At 40.6% G+C, this 22,869-nt stretch overlaps 1 protein-coding gene and 1 pseudogene across 1 annotated transcript in view; one reads left to right on the forward strand and one right to left on the reverse strand.

Moving 5' to 3' along the window:
• FGGY (FGGY carbohydrate kinase domain containing) overlaps positions 1 to 22,869 on the forward strand; it is a 478,496-nt gene that overhangs the window by 588 nt on the left and 455,039 nt on the right. The window lies entirely within an intron of this gene.
• Positions 865 to 4,975, reverse strand: LOC142017734 (CARD- and ANK-domain containing inflammasome adapter protein-like; annotated as a pseudogene).

The raw sequence follows: 22,869 nt of genomic DNA on the forward strand, positions 1-22,869 counted from the left end.
CGTCATTCAGTAATGAGTGATGCAAGTCAGTAGTGTACATACAGTGTGAGTGAATGGTCAAAGGCATAGAGGACATTAAAAACAGACCGGGAGGTCAGGAATTCTTGTTTGAAGACTAGTCTTGCTGACATTGCTACTCCCAAACATGACCGTGGTGTCATAACCCACACCTGGGCTAATAAGTTCACATCAGTGCAGCACATCTATACAAAGGTTTTTCATCTGTGTAATTATATTGTTTTATCCTGCCAAAAAGCATATGCTTTCTAGTGTTTTTATAAATTTAACCTAATAAATAAATGAAATAGAGAATACTTGGTTAAAATATGCTCCATTCCATTAGTTTAATCTTTGGATTTGCATAGGCATCAGGTTGTAATACAATGAGAGTTCCTGACCAGTAAAGACATTTAGCATTGTGTTCTCTGAAGTGAAAATGAAAAATCACTCAAGCTATCTATCCTTATTGTAGGGCTTGCCAGTGAGCCCAGCCAAGAGGGGAAATGCAGCAGGTTGGCTGGGCTAAAATGAATTACAACATCCCAAAGAGAATGATCTCTGAAGCGTTTTAGGCTCTGGGATGATCAAAGACCACCCCACCCCCTCAGGGCTGAGGTTATGAATCTTGTCTATCAAAAGCCCTTCTTGTCTTGGAATAAACTCACATAAGGATCCCTTTCACTGGAAATGAAACTGTGAGAAGCTTTTTGTTGTAATTTAGGGAGCTCTAGCTATTTGAATTTCAAACCCTGAATTTTTTAAGATGGCTTGGTGTTCCAGATCTGTTTTGATCTCAGAGACCTTTTACCCTTTGTTCTAATGAGATTAACAGTGATAATGAATGAAGATAGGAAAATATAGCAGGGTAAAAGTCTTTATGAGATAATATAATGGTCAGAGTTGGTTGATTAAAAAGTTTTTACACAGCTGTTAACCAATAAAGATCTAAAGATAAATCTGCTGGAAATACTAAAATGAATCAATACTTCACACCATTGTATGCAGTCTAAACATTGCAGCTTTGTGCTGGAATATGTTAGCCTGAAAGAAACTCATTACAAGCAAGTGTAAAATTGACTAGAGTGTTTTCATTGTTCATGATGAGAAAAGCTAAATGTAAACAAATAATAGATAGTGACATGTAAAATGAAACTTCATTTTTATAATCTGTTATTTTTAACATAAAAAAGGAAATTTGGGTAACAAACATTATTTTAACCAAGCAGTAACTTTTTAATTAAACTTAAATATACTGATTAATATTGTTTGACTATTTAGCACTTTTTGACCAACCCAACCATTATTGGCCAACCCGAACCATTCAGAAATCTTGAGGCAGACTTCAGAAAATCTTGATATTTCATCTTAAAAGTTAGATTTTAAAAAATAATACATCTGGAATTCTTATTTTTGTTCTGATTTTTGAGGCTGTAATGTTCACATTTTCAAGCTTTATTTTTAAACAATAGGAAACTTATTAATTTTTTAACATAACAGATGAGATTTTTGTGCTCCTTGACTCTTAAAAGTGGGTGTCTAAGAAAGACACCAAAAGTGATGAGATTTATAATAAAAATCAAGCATTGGCAACACACAGCATAAAAATGGCTTTTATATATTTCTGAATATAATGAATTTACCACTTTGTTTGTTAGCTTATTTTTACTAGCCCCAGCTTCATTCTTATTTATGCTTATACAGGTTGTACCTCCCTAGTCTGTCACCCTCTGGATCCAAGCAGTCCCAAATAGGGAAATTTGCTGGACTGAGGGAGGTCAGGCCTCCCAGTCTGCCGGCCTGCTGGCTGTGCTCCCCTCCTGGCCACTGCCCTGCTCCGTGCACCCATGCTGCTGCAGGAGAGGGGAACTCCACTCCTGGGTGGGCTTCCTCCAATGGAGCTGCTGGGAGGGGGGCTCTACTCCCTACTTACTGGCCCAGCTCCCTGTTGTGGGCCCCTCTGCCCCTAATGGGACTCTCTACCACCAGCCCACTGGCAGGGGTCTACTTCCAGCCCACCAGCCTGACTAGCTCAATGCCACTGGGGCTCTCTGGTCCAGCAACATCCGTGGTCCTCCCGGACCCAGGATGTTGCTGTGCCAGAGAGTGCCAGACTAGAGATCTTCAACCTGTACTGATTAACTGCACCCATGTGGATATAATTTTAAAGTCTGAACCAAAGAAGTAATAGTCTCTATATCCAGACTGTGAAATTATAATCTTGTGCTTACATATTTTAATATATTCCACCTCACATTCACTTTATTAACATTATCTTTTTAAAAAGTGCTACAATCTGAGCTTGGCTGTCAGTAGTGTTAAATTCTGCTACTTGCAGTGGAGTCTTTCTGAAGCTATTAGTGGCTTGTAAGTTTGCTTTCTCTCCCAGAGACCAGCTAACAAGTAAGTTTACTGCGTCAAAATGACCAGCCTTGCAAGCACAGTGCAATGGTGTATCCTTGTTGTTATCTAAAGCATTAATGCTTGATCCATTGCTCAACAACAGATCAAGTCACTGTGTCCATGTTCTACTGCACAATGCAGTGGAGTCTTTCTCCAAGTATTTTTTTCATCAATATTTTTATTCTTCCCTGCTGTCAAAAGGATCTGTACTATGTTTGTGTTGCCTTGGATGATCACATAGTGCAGTGGTGTGCAGCCATCCATGTCTTTAACTCCAAATCTGGCCTTGTGAGCTAACAGAACTTTAACTGTATTGAGATGACCTCCTATAACTGCAGTGTGAAGTGGGGTCTTTTTCTCCTTGTCCATTCCATTGGGATCAGCATTAAGACTAACAAGCAGCTGCACCATTGCATGATCTCCCTTTTCAGCAGCAAGATGTAAGGGTGTCTTTGACTGCTTATCCTTTACATTAGCATTGGCTTAGTGGTGCAGCAGCTGTCGAGCAACATCAACATGCCCTCTTTGGCTTGCAATATGCAAGGGAGTGACTAATTCCTTAGTGACCGCATTAATTTTGGCTCCAGCCTTGATTCAAATGTCAACTATTGATCCCTTATTGTGAAATGCAGCAACATGGAGTGGGGTTTGCTCTCCCTGGCTTGTGATGTTAGCATTCACCCCTTTGTGGAGAAGTAGATTTGTTATGGAGACTGCCCCAGTTTGAACCGCAAAGTGTAAAATGGTGTTAGAGTTGGGCATCTTCTCCTCCAAACTAGCTCCCTTTTCAATGAGAACTTCTGCCGTCTCTGTTTTACCCTTTTCACATGCCATGAGTAAAGGTGTGTACTGCATTACGTTGCGGGCATTTATATCTGTGCCTTTATCAGCTAAAGCTGCTACAATGCCATACAGGTTCTTCTGTACAGCTTTAAAAAGAGCTGACACCATCAAGTCAGGGGACAGTCCCTTTGAATATTCCAACAGCATTCCAAATATGGATTGTTTGTTTTTATTGAAGGTAACATCAATGATGTTGGAGTCAATATTGGCTCCAGCTTCTAGCAACACCTTTACAGTTTTCTCAGATGCCTGGGAAATGGCATAACCCAGAGCAGTCTGTTGCTTCTCATCCATTGCATCAACTGTGGCACCATTCTTTAATAGCATTTTTGCCAGATTGCTATCATCACTGAGAGCTGCCATGTGTAAGAAGTTTTGCTGGTTCTTGTAGCATCTTGCTTCTTCTTTCAGGATCCTCGTCAGTTTGTGAGTGTGGTGGTTCATAGCAGCCAAATGAAGTGGGGTCCTAGCGTCTTTATCCAAACTGTATATGTAGGTGCCAGCTTGGAGAAGCACTTTCACTGCGTCATCATGGCCTCTTTCAGCAGCCTTGTGCAGTGCTGTTCTTCATTTTTTATCCTTTACCTCTAGGTTTGCACCTTTGTTAATTAAGTATTCCGTTATTGCAGCATGTCCATTAGCAGCTGCTATATGCAGAAGTGTTTCATTTGAGGAATTTACTGCATTAATATCATTTTCCTTTAATACTTTCCCAAGGTCAGAAAGATCACCTTTAGCAGCTGCATCAAAAATACTTATACTTCTGAGGTTTTGCTGCAGGTAAATTTTGTGTTTGTTTAACTTTCTCTTTCATTGCTCTTTCACATTCTGAGAAAATCTGTCTAGGAGTATTTTTCTTCTCTTGATGTTGTTCAACGATTATTTCAATCCATTCCTTGTCCTTTTCAAGTAGATACCCTACCAGTTGTCTTCTAGCATCCCCAATACTTTCATTCACATCACTGACATATTTTCTCGCTCTCTCATATAGATTTGGCTCCACTTGTTTTAGACTTGGATAAAAAAATAGTCTACATGCTCGCTCACCTTGATAAATCAAGATATCCAAAACCCGGGAGTTCTTTGCTATTCATGTTTTATAGTATGACATAACCATTTTTTTCTCTTGTGTAAAAATACCATTGTCTATCAGCCAGTTAAATAAATGATCGGTGTTATTTATGCCTTCTACGAGTTCTTCCTTTTTTGTCTTTAGGACTTCTACGGCATATGGATTTGTAAACAAGCTGTTTGAATACATGATGATATGAGTAACATCTCAGAAATGGATTGAACTATCATTTGAAGTTGAGCCTGACTGTGGAACAGGAGAACAGATTCACATTATTTCACAAATTCTTTCATAAAGAATCATTGTATGAACAATTGTGGTTGAATTAGAAATCACTGAAGAATGCTGGGAAAGAAATCCAAAACTCCTCACCTTTTTCATGTTTGCTAGAAGTTCTTCATCTTTGTCAGAAGTTCTCTGATCCTCTTTGTTGTTCCTTAGCAACAAGTAGAGTAACATAACAAAACTCACATTAAAATAGTAAATATAATATGACTAATACAACTATTTTACAAAAGATGGCTAATGAAATTAAAGAGTAAAAACTGCTTTTCTGAAGCTGAGGGTTAGTTGCAAATAGTTCTTTACCAGGTTTCTCTTGGGATGTAAGCTTTTTGTTTGCTTTTTGTAGGTGGCAATGTGACCAATTTGTCCAATGTGACAAAAGGAAATCAGCAGCATAGTTACTGTTGCTATAATTACCTTGACCTTTGTATAACATTAGATAAATTTGTACACACCGGGTAGCCATGTAGGGGAAAATTCCCAAGCATTCAAGAACTCATATAATAACAAAACCTAAATAAAAAGTGTGTGTTTAAAAATCCATTTCAAATATTTTGTAATTTAAAGACTGTAAAACATTTAAAATACATTACATTTATCACACGATGATGCCACATTAACACAAACTTATGTTTAACTCATCATTAAATTTCAAGACTTTCCAACTTATTCCTTAGGACTTTATTCATCAGTAAATTTGGGTCCATATGTAGTGCTAACTTCATCTGTTCCTTAGATTCTTCTGAAAGGCTGTCAAATTTTTCATGGCGGGAGGCACTATAATGTAGTCTCCCATCCCATACAGATCTTTTAGCTTCATCTGCTTTGATGTCGCAGTTCATGAGCTTGCAGTTCTCAACAGATAATTTTCTAGCAGTGTGTTTGACAAACAGGGGTAGATCAAGGTATGATTTAATGTTTTATGTCTAGAGTAAAAGTGTAGGCCCCAAACCATTTTTAAAGAATAGTCCCACTGATTTTAGCCCTTACATTAATATTTTTTATTCATAGATTTCTGAGTACTTTACTTTACAGAGGAAGTCTCAAGAAGGGCTAGCGTGTAACTTAAAAAACAACAAGCAGTCCTGTGGCACCTTAGGCTACGTCTGCACAGCAGCCATATTTCAAAACGAGCTATTCCAAAATAGCTACTTAGAAACAGAGCTGTTACACACAAGAATGTATTTCAAAATATTGAGTCTGTTCTGGTATGGCTATGGTCTGAAGAAGTGGGTCTGTCCCATGAAAGCTCACCTAATAAATTATTTTGTTAGTCTTTAAAGTGCTACTTTACTGCTTTTTTGTGTTGATAGTATATAGACTAGCACAGCTTTCTCTCTGTTACTATGCAAATGCCAAGTGTTGCTTTTACAAATTACTCTATAAAATTACTTGGCAGGAATCCATGAAAAAAATCCAAACACAGAAAATACAGACATCTTTAGTAAGCTGGTCACTGTGATGGTACTCTTTTGATCTGCTGTAACTACAGTAATTAAATATCAGACTTAGTATTAAAAGAATCTGTGGTGAAATACACTAGCTGGCCTCTGGGTGGAACATTTCAACAATTTATACCTTGTTTCAGTTGGGAGAAAGGCTATTAAATATAGTCTGGAAAAAAATAATATACAGCTGATTAGTGGATGCAAATCACAATCTGTTACACGTTACTGAACACCTTTCAATTACTTCTGCATCGTACATCTGAACCTGTAGCCATACTAGCTATTGTCATGCTAGCATTCACCATCAGGACAAGAACTACAGTTTTTGCTAAGAAAAGTAAGAAAATAATTGAAAATGCCCATGTGATTTTATGGATTACATTTTAGGATTACATTTTTAAAAAAGTAATCCTATACTGTAAAGAGTTATCTTCTAGTTTTCTCTGTCTGGGACTGGATATATTTCTATTCATCAGCTGTCAGGAAGGTTAATCCCTTTAAAAGTTAACTTGTTTGTGTTGTTTTCTATGACATATGAAACAGGTTAGAAATATTCCCCCAATTATTTTTTTCTGCTTATTTTTTTTGACTGAAAGTTAAGCCTTTGTCAGTCCCAAAAGCCTCAGTGAAATGATCACTTTATAAACGATAATAAAAATAAATATTGAGAAACTGAGAGCAACAAGGATTCTCAGACTATTTAAATTTTTAATATCCATAAAACTGTATATTTTTAACTTATTAATATTTGGAGAATTGATATCTGTGGTAAATATTAAGTGTTCTTGTCTTTTCCATTAAGCCAGAGATTGTGTGCTTAATGGCATCCACAAAACCTTTCAACAACACCAGGAAAAAAGAAGTTCGATACTTCTGTTATGTCTAAGAAAAGAAAGAAGCTGGTAGGATTAGGAGACAACCTTTCCGACATTCTTATATAACAAATAAATATCAATTTCCTACCATAGCTAATACTAATTCAGTTTAATTAGCAATAGCAATTTTTTGAGCCAGAGGATATGTCTTCACTACGGAGATGTTTGATGCTGCTTTGGTTAATCCTCCAGAGGTCAATTTGCATGTCTGGTAGGGATGTGATGTGTTGAACTCATAGGGCGTCCTCGTCAGTGCTGGTACTCCTGCTCTTTGCGAGGAGTAAGGACAGTCAAATCCACCTCTCACAGTGGAGATAATGTGGAAGCTCCAATTAAAGTATGTTGACACCAGCTATGTAATTAATGTAACTGGAGTTGCATATCTTAATTCAGTCTTTCCCTTTAGTGTAGACCTGGCCCTAGTGAAACTAGGCAGTTTGCTGTATGTTAGTAGTATGTCAGTAAAATATATATTGAGGATTAGATATCAGTGCTTAAAATGTGAGCAGCCCATATATGTGACTGCTCCCAGAAGATCTAACACTGCTGATACTAGCTATAGTGTGAAATTTAAGCAAAATTTCTGTACTGGAGACGTGGCTGTGAAGCATCTTTAACATCTGAACATAGGATAAAGGCAATCTATTGTTGACTGCGTGTGCAATCATTTGGGATTAACCTTGTATAAATTTAATAAGCAGGTCATGAAAAGGGAATATGAGCGAAAAGCCTGAGCTAAATTCATTACCTTTTCCAGAGCTTCTGATCACCATGTTAAACCATCTTGTCTGTTTAACAAAGTATAGCCGATCTTGGAGCAAGTAACTTCTGAATTCTAATCTCGGCTCTGCTGCTAAATTGTGATAATTTGGTAAATTACTTAATTTCAGTGTCCCATTTACCTCTTTGGTTATAAGATAAAAATGTTTATCTGTCTCACAAGCCTAGTAATAAGTAATTAATATTTGTACAGTGGTTGGGAGATGTGCTTTAAAATATTACTGTTTTCTGACTTTTCAAATGCAAAGTTTTATTTCTTCAGAGAACATTAGGGGCCATTGTCTAGGCAGAACATACCATATCAAACATTTAATTTTATTCTTAATGTTTTTTAATTTAAATTTAAAGCAAATTTACACCTTGTAATGTTAAATCAACACTATTGTCAGTGCTGTTTCACTTGGAAGTAACCAGAAGAGGTCACTGTGTCTCTATCAGTCATGTTAGTGGGCAGAACCTGGCATGGTGCTCTATAACTAACCATCCAAGGTGCAGAACCTCCAGCTGTGGTTACTGTCTTCTGTTAAAACTAACTGTAATGTAACCAAATGACTTCCAAAACCTTCTTACGTTCTCTTGGGCATTTTCCTGATAAAACTGATGGAAAAGCCAAACATAAAAATATTAACATGGAGTTATATTCTTTATGCTTCCGAATGTATTTTAATTTCAGTTGAATGAAACAAATGCCAAAGCATGTATTAAAAACTTTTTTTAGACTAACCAGTATATAACTGATACAGCACCCATACCATTTATCTCAACATCACTAATACATTTGGCTAATCAAGGGAATTAAGTCACAGACTTAAACTGGGGACATAACACTGTTTTAAATAACTAGGGATTTAACAAAGGCTAGTCTAGTTAAGGTTGGTATGTGTCTAGGCCTGGTCTATACTACTTTAGGTCAAACTTAGCCATATTAGGTTGGTTTCCTTAACAATGAGTCCACACCACCAAGCCCATTCTGCCAACTTTAAGGGTTGTTAAGGTTCATTTCAGCACTCCTGCTTTTCATGAGGAGAAACACTACATTTGACCTTGCATGATTGACTTTAGGGTAGTGCAGATGCAGCACTGTGAAAGATAATGTTCTTGGCTTCACATAATGCCACTATGTGACCGCTCTGGCCAGCACTTTCAGCTCTGCTGCTCTCCAGGTGCACAGGAAAATTCCTGGAAGTATGTGAATTTCATTTCCTCTTTGCCATCGTGGCAAGCAGAGTAGGCAGCACACCTGACCGTAAATGGCCAGGATCACAGATGAGCTCCAACATGGGGCATGCAGGAGATCCTTGACCTGCCTGCAGTATGCCGGGGGGGCGCGGAATTTCTGCCGGCAAAGCAGCGAAAGAAATGCTGATATATATGCCAAGATCACATGGGAAATGGTGTACAAAAAATACACTAGGGACATCCAGCAGTTTTATGTGAAAATAAAGGAGCTCAGGCAGGCATACCGGAAGACAAAGGAGACAAATGTACAGTCTGGGTCATCATCACAAACATGCCATTTTTATGACCATCTGTATAGGGTTCTAGGTGGGGATTCAACCACTGTTCTAAAGCTGTCTGTGGATACCTCCCAAGAGATTTTTCAGGGAGCCTTGGACAACAGTGGGAAGGACATGGTTGTTGATGAGGAGGCGAATGCTCAGCAGATGAACAAAGCAGCTGATTTCACCAACAGACAGGACTTTTTTTAACTTTGGATCCAACCCCCTCCTCCCAGGACGTATTGCAGCCAGACCCTGGTGGAAGGGAGAACACTTCAAATGGATTCGTATTTTTAATTATATTATAAAATGGGTTAAGGCAATGGGTGTGACCTGTGGCAGCCACTCTACCTGCACAGCAGGAGCTTTCCAGAACAGTTTGTTCATGCGCCTGTAGACGGAGTGGGAATCCTTCCTGCACATCTCCATGAAGCTCTCATGGAACTACTCTTTCATCCTTATAAGGTTTCTGGAGAGGCCTGCCTTATTTCATCCTCCACAGTAGGACACTTCCCCAGACCAAGCCAGCAGTAAGTGATCTGGTATCATTTCAGCACAAAGCATTGCAGAATAAGGTCCAGGTTTTTGGCCACATTTCATCAGCATCCACTCCTTATCATTCTGTGTGATTCAGAGAAGACTGATATCACAAATGGCAACCTGGATGAAGCAGGGGAAGTTATATATCTGATATCACTGAGGCAGTCCACCTCTGTTTGCTCATCCTTGAGTCATGGTGTGAAGCCCAGCCTTTTAGCCACACCTGACCCACCCATCAGGCTTCCATGGGAAAGTGAGGAAATTGCATTCTTCCAGCAAAGGTGGGATGCCAAACACATCATGACCATGACAGCCCCAGCTCTGCTACCATGCCTAGCCCGGCTCAACTGCCCCTCCTCTCCACAGGCTCCTGTAAGAAGGGAAAGTTTCATTCTCCCAGCAAAGGGGGTGGGGAGCGCTAAATATATGGGCTGTGTCTACACAGGCACAAATCTTCGAAATAGCCGTATTTCGAAGATTGCTAATGAGGCGCTGAATTGAATATTCAGCACCTCGTTAGCATTAGCATGCTTCCAGCCGCGGCACTTCAAAAGCGCCGCTTTCGAAAGCACGCGGCTCGGCTCGGCGTGGTGCGGCTACACGGGCCCCTTTTCAAAAGGACCCTGCACCTCTCGAAATCCCCTTATGCCGATCACTGATCAGAATAAGGAGATTTCAAAAGATGCGGGGTCCTTTCGAAAAGGAGCCCCACATAGCCACGCCAACCCGCATGCTTTCGAAAGCGGCGCTTTCGAAGCGCTGTGGCCGGAAGCGTCCTAATGCTAATGAGATGCTGAATATTCAATTCAGTGCCTCATTAGTAATCTTCGAAATGTTTCGAAGATTTGTGCCCATGTAGACACAGCCATGGTGATTGCAAGAGCCCTGCCTTGCTGCCATGTCACTAAGCTCCCACCTCTCTGTAAACGTAGAAGCTTGCACATCTGTGGGATTTCACATCGTTTCAAAGCAGAAGCAATATAGTGAGCCCCAATCTGTTCCTTACCAGACCTGCCAGCAAACTGTATCAAGTTGCCCCTTTAAGATCTCTGTGCAGTACCTGCTGCATAGCGGCCACGTAAAAGCACAACTTTGGTCTTGTACACAACATGTCCCTATTATGTTGGACAGATGATCTTTCAAAAGATTACCTTTTGCACGCTACAATGTATCTTGTCTAAAGTCTGCCTTTTACTTTTTGTTACAGTGGGTGCAACAGTGATCCCTTTGTGCACCAAAAGGCAAAAACTGACTCAGGTTAACACGTTCATGAGCAAACGCAATCCGCCTGCACAGACAGGGTGTAATTGCATGCATGGAGAACAGCACTGCAGGAGAGCAAGATGGTGTGGCGAATGGAATCTGAGGAGAGCGGTCAGGAAGAACATAAAGCCAAGACCGAGGAGGATATCTTGAGGGTCATGAGGCAGTGAACAGAGCTGCTGAGGCACCTGGAGAAGCATAATAGAGGCAGTCTGAGCACAGAGCCCCTCTCCAGCCCATTCTGAACCCACATGCCCTGCTCACCATGTTCCATAGCCTCCTCTCCAAGGTGCCTTAGAATGTCGGGGTGGAGACAAGTCAAGGGCAGTCTTCCATTCAAACCACATGGATTCTTCCCAGGACAGAAGGCTGATGTTCCCACTCATGTGATTGCTGAACAAGGGGATTGCAAAATGCTGCTTGTCCTTGCCCATCAGTGAGTTCTCCTTCTTGTCTTGATGTCTGGCTGCTCCTAATTACTGGGCAGGTTATCTGACTTGGCCCTCCACTATGGCATGAAAATTGTCTCCTTGGTCTCACATATATTATGGAGCACAGAGCAGGCTGCCACCATGAGGGGAATGTTGCTTTCTCTGAGGTCTAACAAAGTCAGGAGGCTTCTGAACCTGGCTTATAAATAGACAAATCCAGAGTGTCTTACCATTCTGCACTTGCTCAGCCTGTAGTTGAACTGCTTGTTACCACAGTCTAGGCTGCCTTTGTATGGCCTCCTGAGCCATGGGAGCAAGGGGTAAGATGCGTCTTCAAGGATCTACTAGCATCTTCATGTCCCAAATGGTAATTTTCTGCAAGTTCCATCCTGCAGTTCTCTGAAAAGACCAGAGTTCCAAAGATGAGGGTGTCATGCAACTTTCCTAGCCATCCCACAGTGATGTTGGTGAAACAGCCCTTGTGATCCATTAGCACCTCCAACACCGCAGAGACATACCCCTTGTGGTTTATGTACTGTGTGGCAAGGTGGTCAGGTGCCAAGATAGGAATGTGCATTCCCTATATCGCCTCACTGCAGCTAGGAAATTCCATCACAGCAAAACCAGCCACTATGTCCAGTATATTTTCCAGAACACGAAAGCAATCCTGGAGCACTTTTAAGACTAACAAAAAGATTTATTAGGTGATGAGCTTTCGTGGGACAGAGCCACTTCTTCAGAATTTCCAGATCTGAAGAAGTGGGTCTGTCCCACGAATGCTCATCACCTAATAAATCATTTTGTTAGTCTTTAAAGTGCTACAGGACTGCTTTTTTGTTTTGTGATGATACAGACTAACATTGCTACCTGTCTATGACGTTTCCCAGGGTCACTGTCCTTTGTAGCAGAAACTTTCATTTCAACTTTACCAAAATGGTTGCTAAAAAAAAATCAATTTTCAGAAGTTCAGCCTAGCCTCATAATATAGGCATTGCCATAGAAAATGCACAGCTTCAGTGCTAGAAGTGTTAATTAGGACTGGTGATTTCTGATGGTTTTCAATTACTTTATGCATATATGTTGCTTAGAATTTGTTTTTCACAGTTATTTCCAAACTAAGTGTTTGTGTACACCCCTAATCTGCACTGGTTTAACTTAAATTGGTTTAGTTAAACTAGTTCAAACCTGTATGGGGACACTAGTATAGAGATAAATCTGATTTAATTGGTGCAGCTTGCACCAGTAAATTAATGAATAAAAGCTAAACAAATACATATCAATTTATGCCTGATTTATAGCTATGTGCAGAGTTCAAGCTTGTTTTAAAATCATACCTTTTGTTAAATGGATGCAACTTTGTGATTAAATCAGACCTAATTTTTAAATGGTGGTTGCTTTCATCGATCTAAATGTGTTTTGTGTCTTAACATAAAGAACTTTAGTAAAATGTTTTCATTTAGTTATTATAATAAAATATAAATTATACAAAAATATTCATTTACTAAATGCTTCAGCAACTACAAATATCTGCACAACCCAATGGAGAAAGCAACAATTCTTTCATAAAAGTAGATTTTTCCCCCTTTTAAAGCCAAATAAACTCTTGTGATTTAGAGTAAGGAATATACACTTTGCCAGTGAAAGTTTACAGAAGATGATACAAGAGCTCTCTTTTAACCTTGTAAAACTAGGTTTCTTCTGGGATTTCTTGAGTTGTCAAGGCTGACCTTTCTATAGATTATGAATTATATAAATATAAATGTGGATTCTCCAGATCTGAAGAAGTGGGTCTGTCCTATGAAAGCTCATCACGTAATAAATTATATTATTAGTCTTTAAGCTGTTACAGGACTTTTTTTGTTTTTTGAAAATACAGACTAACAGAGCTACCTCTCTGAGACTTTCTATAAATGTTCATTCCTAAAAGAAGAGCAAAATGAAGCTAAACAACGTGCATAAAAGGCTTTTGGTCAGATTCTGATCTGTAAATCCAGAGCAATTGCATCAAAATCAATGGAGGTCCTTTGGTTTTACCCTCCAATTTGCAGGCGGAATTTGATCCTTTGCTCTTACAAAATGCCCATAGCTATTTTTCAAACCAACACCAATCCTCTAACTTTAAAAGGAAATGTTTTGTCACACTGTAAACCAGTTTTAATTATTATTATTTATTAGATTCTCACAATTAGATGTTGAACATTGGATGCAGAGCAGGCACTTACCTAAACAAAGCCATGCCAATATAGTAGAAGTACCTCAATTTCTCTCCCCCCTGTTCTGATTTTGCCTCTCTCTGGAGGAAATCCATTTACAGTAAATTGCATGAGAGTTTTATTTATTGTGTCAGAAGAATATGAAAGCATTTTTATTAGTTCCACATCTGGGTTTTCTTTTCAGAAGCTGAAGAAATACACTTTCAGGACTTTGTGAACTAAATGTAGACAACCACAACATCATTATTCATTCTGGTAAGAAATATGGTTTCATAATTAGTCTAAAAAGTCACTGATTCTTCAGTTATAATGGCAGCAGGTCTTTGGTTCCAGTAATACCACCAAGGCAGAAAGATGCTTCACTTACATAATTGGGAAAACAGATATTAAAGACAGAATCAGCTGTTCCTCACTACCTAATCATATTAGTGGGGTGAAAGAAGTAACTGGAAGTGACTTGTGTAATTGTTCTTTAATTCTAAAACTGGTGACTATTTGACCTTCCACCTGAAAAGGCAGTTCATTTTTTTCTTGCTGTTTCTGTTAATCAGTCTCTTCTTTAGGCTCCGACAAGTTTTATGAGTAGTTTCTAATATTCCATCCTCCATTTGTTTACTTTTGTACAGTCCAAAGTTCTTTCCCTCCTTCTAGGCCTGGACTGATTGCTAATGTACATTGTAGAGTCTTAATTTGACAGAGCTTTTCAGAGAGTAGTTCTAATAAAAAATAAAACTTTCTGCAAGAATATATTTAGTCCTCTGATCAGAATAACTCAGGCATTAGTTTTTTAGCTCAACTTACAGTATCATTGGGCAATATAGTATTTTACTCCATTATGGAGAAACAAGAAAATTCAGTAATAAGAGACTGCTCAATAATGGCAGCCCTAGTTGCAGCTTGTCTTACATTTTTGTCTGGACTCCCATTCTTAGAGAAGTCTGTAAATTTGCACTATCCTTTCAAATTACATGGATGAGACTTGCCAATTAAACCTAGTTGAAACATGGAGCTATGCATATCTCATAGAGCTGGAAGGGACCTTACGAGGTCATGAGTCCAGTTCACTGCACTTACAGCAGGATCTATCACCCTCCCAGAAATATTTTTTTATCTTCTTTTTTAACTTTAAGCTGCCCCAGAACTTTAAAGGCTCGCTGAAGGATGGGACTCGCAACCTTTTGTTTACAGGGCCAAGGCTTTAACTTTTGACTTATCCCTACCCCAATTAGCGTATGACTTGCACTGGAGAATGTGGACATCAATCCACTGTCTCTCACATGCTAAGCAAGCACTCTGCCGCTTGAGCTAATTCCTGTGTGTCTAAGTCGTCTGTGATTTCTTAGTTATTTGTTCCATTGTCTGTCTTGGTACAGAAGTTAAGCTGACTGGTTTGTGGTTTTCTGGGTTGTCCTTATTTCCCTTTCTATATATGCCCTTTTCCAGTCTGCTAGAATCTCTCCTGTCTTCTATCACTTTTCAAATAAATTAGTTAATGGCTCAGATATCTCCTCAATCAACTCCTTTAGTATTCAAGGATGTATTCCATCAGGCCCTGGTGACCTGAAGACTTCTAACTTGTCTAAGTAGTATTTTACTTGTTCTTTTCCTGTTTTAACTTCTGAACCTGCCCACTTTTCAATGGCCATTCACTAAGTTAGATGTCCAGTCTCTACCAGTCATGGTGAAAATCACAACAAAAAATGTCATTGAATACCTCTTCCATTTTCACCTTTTCTGCTATTGTTTTTCCCTCTTGATAGAGTAATGGTCCTCCTCTGTCCTTGGTCTTTCTCTTGCTTCTAATGTATTCAAAGAATGTTTTCTTGTTACCCTTTATGTCTCTAGCTAATTTGAGCTTGTTTTATGCCTTGGCCTTTCTGTTTTTTCCCAGACATACTTGTGTTATTTTTTTATATTCGTCTTTTCATTTGAGATCTCCTGATTAAGCCAGGGTGGTCTCTTGCCATACTTAACTATCTTCTTGCGTGGTGGAATAGTTTGCTTTTGTGTGCCTAATAATGTCTCTTTGGAAAACTGCCAACCGTCTTCAGTTGTTTTTCTCCTTAGACTTCCTTCCCTTGGGATCTTGTCTACCAACGCCCTGAGTTTGCTGAAGTCTGCCTTCTTGAAATCCATTTTCTTTATTTTGCTAGTTTCCCTCCCACCATTTCTTTGAATGATAAACTCATTTCATGATCAAAACAAAAAGCAGTCAAGTAGCGCTTTAAAGACTAGCAAAATGGTTTATTAGGTGAGCTTTCGTGGGACAGACCCACTTCTTCAGACCATAGCCAGACCAGAACAGACTCAATATTTAAGGCACAGAGAACCAAAAACAGTAAGCAAGGAGGACAAATCAGAAAAAGATAATCAAGGTGAGCAAATCAGACAGTGGGGGGTTGGGGGGGAAGGTCAAGAATTAGATTGAGCCAAGACTGGCTCAGTCTAAATCTTGACCTTCCCCTCCCCCCCACCGTCTGATTTGCTCACCTTGATTATCTTTGTCTGATTTGTCCTCCTTGCTTACTGTTTTTGGTTCTCTGTGCCTTAAATATTGAGTCTGTTCTGGTCTGGCTATGGTCTGAAGAAGTGGGTCTGCCCCACGAAAGCTCACCTAATAAACTATTTTGCTAGTCTTTAAAGTGCTACTTGGCTGCTTTTTGTTTTGATAGTGTATAGACTAGCATGGCTTCCTCTTCATTTCATGATCATTTTCACCCATGCTGCTTTCCACTTTCAAATGCTCAACCAGTTCTTCCCTCTTTGTTAAAATCAAATCTAGAATAGCGCCCCCCCTTAGTAGCTTTCTCCACCTTTTCAAATAAAAAATTGTCTGTAATACATTCCTGTACTTTCTTTATATTCAAATATTAATCAATATAAAATCTCTAAAAGCATTTATAGTATCCTTATGTGTAACACATGGTGGTTGCACACATAACTCACGTTCCTTTTGGAGGTATTTTAATATTTGTTTTCTATAATTATGTGTCTCAATAAAATTGTAATATTTTCCTTCCTTTTTCTGGAGAAAAAACAGTTGTAATTGTTTCGTTTCACTGTTTCTCTCTTCTGTGTAGGTTAGTTTTCTTTCCTGCCTGGCCAATATATATATTGATCCAAAGGTTATCATCACTCTTTACTTTTTACATTGAATTCAGCTTACATTTGTTATACAGTAGACCCCCAAGGTACACACACTCAATTTGTGCCCATCTTGGGTTGACATGACTTTGAGTGGTGGGGAGCTGGTGCCTGGCTGCAGACTGCCTGCCCCTCAGAGGAGCCAGGAAACTGACCGGCTGGTTGTCTTCTGTCCCTGACAGAAGCCGAGAAACTGAACAGCACAAGCTCCAGCTCCCCGCTACACACAGGAATGAGGAAACTGACCAGCACTGGTATGCTGTTCAGTTTTCCGGCTTCTGTCAGGGGTGGCAGCCAAGGTGCCACCACTGACAGGAGTGGCTGCCACCCCTGACAAGAGTGGTAGCCTCCCTGCTCCTGTCACAGGTGGCAAGAGCCAGGCTGCCGCCCCTGACAGGGGTGGTTTCCCAGTGCTGGTCAGTTTCCTGGCTCCTGCAAGCAAGGGGAGCCAGGAGCCAGGCTGCCTTCTGGTACCTGTCTTCTCCCTACTTGTGTGAAATTTCAGTTACCCATGATTGCCCTGGAATGCAACCTACATGTAACTTGGGGGTCTACTGTACAATAAAATTGTGTATATTTCTACTGTTTCAATGTTAGAAAATTCATCTCTGAAAAATGGTTTGTCTGACTTTAGTCCTTTAACACAATTTATAACCTGAATATACAGTGAATAGTTTTCATTCCATTTTTAGAAAATGACTTCAGCACCAGTTCACTAGCCCATGACACAGAGAATTACAGTAAACCCTTGATTTTACAGACCCCGATTTATTAGATTTTGGGAACAACAGATGTCCCACCATTGTTCCTGAAGTCCGATGGGGTCTGTAAAATCACCCCTCCCCCCAAAAAAATTGAGATTTACACTGCTGCAGCCTGCAGGAGCCACTATCTCCTCTGCCTGAGCCGCCGCCTGATCCTCCCCCCGGGGTGGGATGTGTACATGGACAGACTGGTACTTGCATATGTGCCCCACCCCAGTGGGAGGAGCACATGGTGGCTCCAGTGGGATGTCTTGAGCCACATGCAGTGAGGCAGCTCCACCCGTGCACGGCAGGGATACTCCAGCTGCATGCAGCGGCTCCTCCAGCAGTGGCGGTTCTGGTACGTCAGGGTTTGTTTCCTTGGGGGCAGGGATTGGGGGGGCGCAGTGAACTCTCATATTTAATGGACTTTTGGGTTTAACAGACACCCATCCCCCCATTAATCTGTTATATCGAGGGTTTACTCTAGTTCTTTCACGTCTTGATCCCTCTTTCTTACTCCAGGATCTCTCCAAACTGCATCCTCTTTCTCTTTCTGCTTAATTCCTCTAGCTTTAACTAACTTAACTATTTTTATGTTGGTCCCCCCTCAATATATGTATATATTTCCCCAATGGACAGTGTAGCTCCTTGAACTTCAGAAAGGCATTAATTCAACAAAGCACCTACGCATATACTTAACTTTAAGAAGATCCTTTAATTTGTTGAAAATCAGTACACACAACACATGCTTAACTTTAAGCATGCACTCTACTTACACTTTTTTGCTGATGGACTTGAGCATGTGCTGTAAGCAGTGGAGATTGCTGTGGAGGGACACCAGGAGGGCACTGACCACATGATCCCCCCCCATGTGACTCCTCCCTGTGCCACCCCTAGCGCAGGGGAGAGCCCCACTTCTTCCTGCCCCTGCCCTGCCCTGCCTCCACTCCACTCCACTCCACTCCACTCCAGGTCCTGTCTCTTGCCACCCCTACTCCACCCCTTTCCCTAAGCCCCTGCTGCTGCTCCACCCCTACTTCACCTCTTTCCCAAAACTCTTTGCCTGAGGGAGGCGGCTCAAGGACTAGTAGGGCATCTGGCACTGGCAGCAAGGCTCAGGCCTCCCTGCACTCACCAGTGGCAGAAAGCACAACACAGTTGGAAGCTGATGAAGCAGAGCATGGCCAGGTCACCCTGTTTTGCCCATTGCTGCTGATGAGTGTGTGTGGGGGATGACACCCACTTTCACAACAGACCCCCTACTAGTCCCTGAGCCACATCACTTGGGGAGGAGGTGGAACCACCTTTGCATCCATGGGTGGCAAGAAGTAGAGCAATCCAGCTGAGAGCTGCGGAAGTGAAGTAGGCTAGGACCAGGTCACTCCACTTCCCCATACCACCACCAGTGAGTGGAGGTGGGTGACCCCTGGTAACAGGACCAGTGCCTGGGCCTCCCAGTGTGCAGACCCCGGACAACTCTGCTTGCCAGAGTTTGTGCGGGAGGTATGTGCCCCTTTGTATCTTTCTCCCGCCTGTTTTCCCTGACTGTGAGTTAATCGTGGTTGAGAGTTTTACCAAATCATGGCTTCAGCCACTTTCCTAGCTATCAGTTTGACTCGATGAAAAATAGTTTTGGTGGACTGGATGGCTTTCCTAAGCACTAAATCCTGATGACTCCTCCAAAATCATGGTGTTTGCTTTCTTTGGCACATCCTGAAACATTTTTCTCTGTTCCTTTGCACCTATGACACACCAGCAGCTGTTTGTTCCCACGCCATTCTGCCTGCCTGTTCCAGTTTCCATTCAAACTATGATTCATGCAGCAAGGGAAAGCCAAGATCCAGGTGCCTGCTTTGTTTCTATCTCTTTGTAATCCATGTTTATACTATTTTTAAGGAGCTAACTTTCATTTCAGACTCTTCCATTCCACCCTCACTCTTCTCAGAATTCACTCATACAGGCATCTAACCAACCTTTTAGTGGAGTTGACTGAAGATCTAGGGGCTGTTAGAGAATGCACTTGCAATATTGTAGAAAAGACAGTTGTGAGTTTGGGGGAGTGGGTGGGATTGATGGGAAGCAGTAGTAACAGGGAGAAATGTGTCTGTAATTCTGTTAAGGAGAGAAAGGTGCATTGTAAAGTTGGGAACATTATGTATTGTTCCTGTCACCTTGAATGCTTGCACTTTGGGAATCAGTGATATTTGTGAGAGTTAAATCACCATGTTTGACCATTCTATGACATGTATTGCACAAAATATGGGCTCTTGGCAGTGGTACTCCTGGCAATTTTGTAATAAAAACAATATAGTCTGTGGTGGTTTGAGGGGATATTTGTAAGCCCCCTTTCCTCCATCCCAGACCCATGTAGTTTGGGAATTCCCATTTCATCTTGCTACATGGTAGTATATGGTGAAAAACAGACCTATGTAAAAACAGAAACTAAAAGCCCTCATTAGTTAGGCTACAAGTTTGAGATGGAACATACATTGTATCAACAAACCTTCATCTATTTGTGTATGTTCTGCCGTGCTTTAAATCTTGTGAGCATCATATTTCAAACCAAAAGATCACTTATGAGCAGAACTGTGGGTCCCCATTTTAGTCAGATGTGAAACTTGAGACACAGCTTGAAAGAACAATCTGCTTCTTTGGTTTTAATATATTCATTTCCCAACCACTCAATAATGATGTGAAATGAGTTGGAGGGCTGTATCGTAAAACATACCACCACAACCAGCCCCTTTGTTATCAGTCTAAGCATAAAAGCTGAGAACTGTGATCCGGATTCTGCAGAGTATTTAAGCATGTGTGTAACTTAGCAGGCAAGCAGTCCTGTGGAATTCAGAGGGGCTACCTGCATGCTCACTGTTACATATCTAACTAAGTGCTGTGTTGGACTGACACCTAAATTGCTATGATATCTGAACTAATTTTCTACCCTCGAGATGTGGCTCATCTCAGAGCAAACCTCTGCACTACTGCTGCCTGTGTTGTATCTGTTCTATAGACAAAGGAGGGATTCAAGTCTCCAGGCTCTTAATCTGGAACATTTTACTAGCAATAAATTCTCTTTTCCTTCAAAATAATAATAATTTTCTAGCTCTGAATTCTTTGGCCCTCATCCCCAAGTTGGTCTAAATTGATTGTTCCATGAGTTTCCACGGAGCTATGCTCATTTACCCCATCTGAAAATTCAACCATTTTCATGATTAACCCACTAAGATGTCAATACAGTAGCTCCTCACTTGATATTGTTCTTATGTTTCTGAAAAATGCTGCTTTAAGTGGAATGGTGTTAAGCAAATCCAATTTTCAATAAAAACTAACATAAATGGGAGGGGGTGGTTAGGTTCCAGTGATTTTTTTTTTTTTTTCGCCAAATGACTTTATATACATATACAGTATGTTTGAAATAATTTTAAAGAATTTAATACTGTACTCACCAATGATGTTTGCAAAGTTTGGCTGAGGCAGGGGCATAGAGCAGCGACAGGGATGGGGGTTTGCCACATTCCACCATTCTGTGCGCCTGCCAGGGAGTTTGCCTGTTTCCCAGCAGGACTATCCAGCGGTTGGACTGGGGTGAGCCCTTGTGCCTGGCTGGAACATTGAGCAGAGCAGAGCAAGCCAAACAACCTTATAATGGAACATTATGTAACTTTAAAGAAGTACATTCTCTAATAAAGCAACAACCTAGTAACAAAACAGTGTTGACCAGGATGACTTTAAGTGAGGATGTGACAGACTGCTGGCTAAGACAAGTGAACCAGAGTTGTGCTATGCCATCTGCAGCAGGAAAGGGTGATTAGAGATGGATGAGTAAGCCCAAACCTGCGGGGTAAACAGGGAACAACTGCAGGCCTTGTTAGCCACAGGGAGGAAGTAAAGGGGAGGAGAGCTGGAGTGGAGGACGGTGGTCTCCAGCTAGCTATAGAAGCTAGCAGTTCCTGAAGTGGCAGGACTGAACCTCTGTATGTTTGAGGGGAGGGGAAATTGACACAGACAAGAAAGGGCATGGGTGATCCTGCAAAAAGAAAGGTCTCTGGGTGGTTTGTGGGTTCAAAAGGGGCTGAAAGCTAAGGGCCTGATCCTGTTACAGAGGAGTTACTGTATTTTAATTTGAAGCTGCCAAAGAATGCAAAATCTTACATTAGAAGTTGGATTAAACTCACAAGAGTATATATAGCCTTACCAGCGTTAGAGATAGGATACCGAAATATTATTTGAATCTTGGCAAATCAGATTTTAGTGACTGGCAGTTATCAGACTGCTGCTTTACATCAGTGAGCTTTTACCGGCTTGTCTTTTTAAGTCTATTTAATTCTAAATTATAATGTGTTCTTTATCAAGTCATCATGATCAATAACCGTGGGCTCAGCGCCTGTTGGTGTCTGATGCCACTCTCACTATTTCCTTCCATCTTTCCCTGCCCAGTGCAGAGTGGCTTTGTTTCTGTATACTAGCTCTGCACGAATGTACTACATCATCAATCTGTTTTCTGTGGGGTCTGCCTCTCCTATTTGAACGGTCCATTATGCCGAATACCAGCGTCTTGATTTTTTGTTCGTCGTTCATTCTGCAGATATGTCCAAATAGGCGTAGCTTCCGTTTTATAACCTTCTGCAGCAGGTTCTCTTTTGGCTGTATCTTCCTGTATAATTCCTCATTGGTGACCTTCTGCATCCATCATATTCTCAGAATCTTTCTATAACAACTTCTTGTGAATGCATCTTTATGAAGTGCATCATCTTAAATCTGCATACACTGTTGTGATCTGTTTTGCTAGCTACTGAAATTGGAATTTTAACATTTTAATACAGAAGCCTGGGTATGTGTTTTCACAACAGACTCAAACATTTAATATCGTAAACTTACCAGTTTTTCACATATTCCCAGTGCTAGTAGTAAAGTGTCAGTCCTTCCTCTTCTCTTGCCTCAAATCCTGCGCCCTGCCCCACTGGCATAATTTCTATCCAACAAAACTTTCAAAATTAAGAAGGGAAAAGGCTTTCCCATATACAAGCTTCCTGTGAATCCCATCCAAATTCAGAGGAGTTTGTAAAAAATCCAGCATGTGTTACCAACATATGCATTTAAACAGTCCACCTATTACTTGTTTTGTTTTCATGAGTAGCAAATGAATTTGTAAATTAGAATGGTTTGTATTCATTTTCAAATAAGAAATCTTAAATGCTAAGTTCCTATCTGTCAGTAACACCCACAGTTGAAATTAAAAGTTTTGAATACTACTTCCATTAGTCACAGGAAATCCTGCATGAATGGCCAGTGCTTAAGTTTAGACTTTCCTCATGATTATGCCAGGCCAT

The sequence above is a fragment of the Carettochelys insculpta genome, chromosome 9 (genome assembly GCF_033958435.1).
Source record: "Carettochelys insculpta isolate YL-2023 chromosome 9, ASM3395843v1, whole genome shotgun sequence".
Lineage (NCBI taxonomy): Eukaryota > Metazoa > Chordata > Testudines > Carettochelyidae > Carettochelys > Carettochelys insculpta.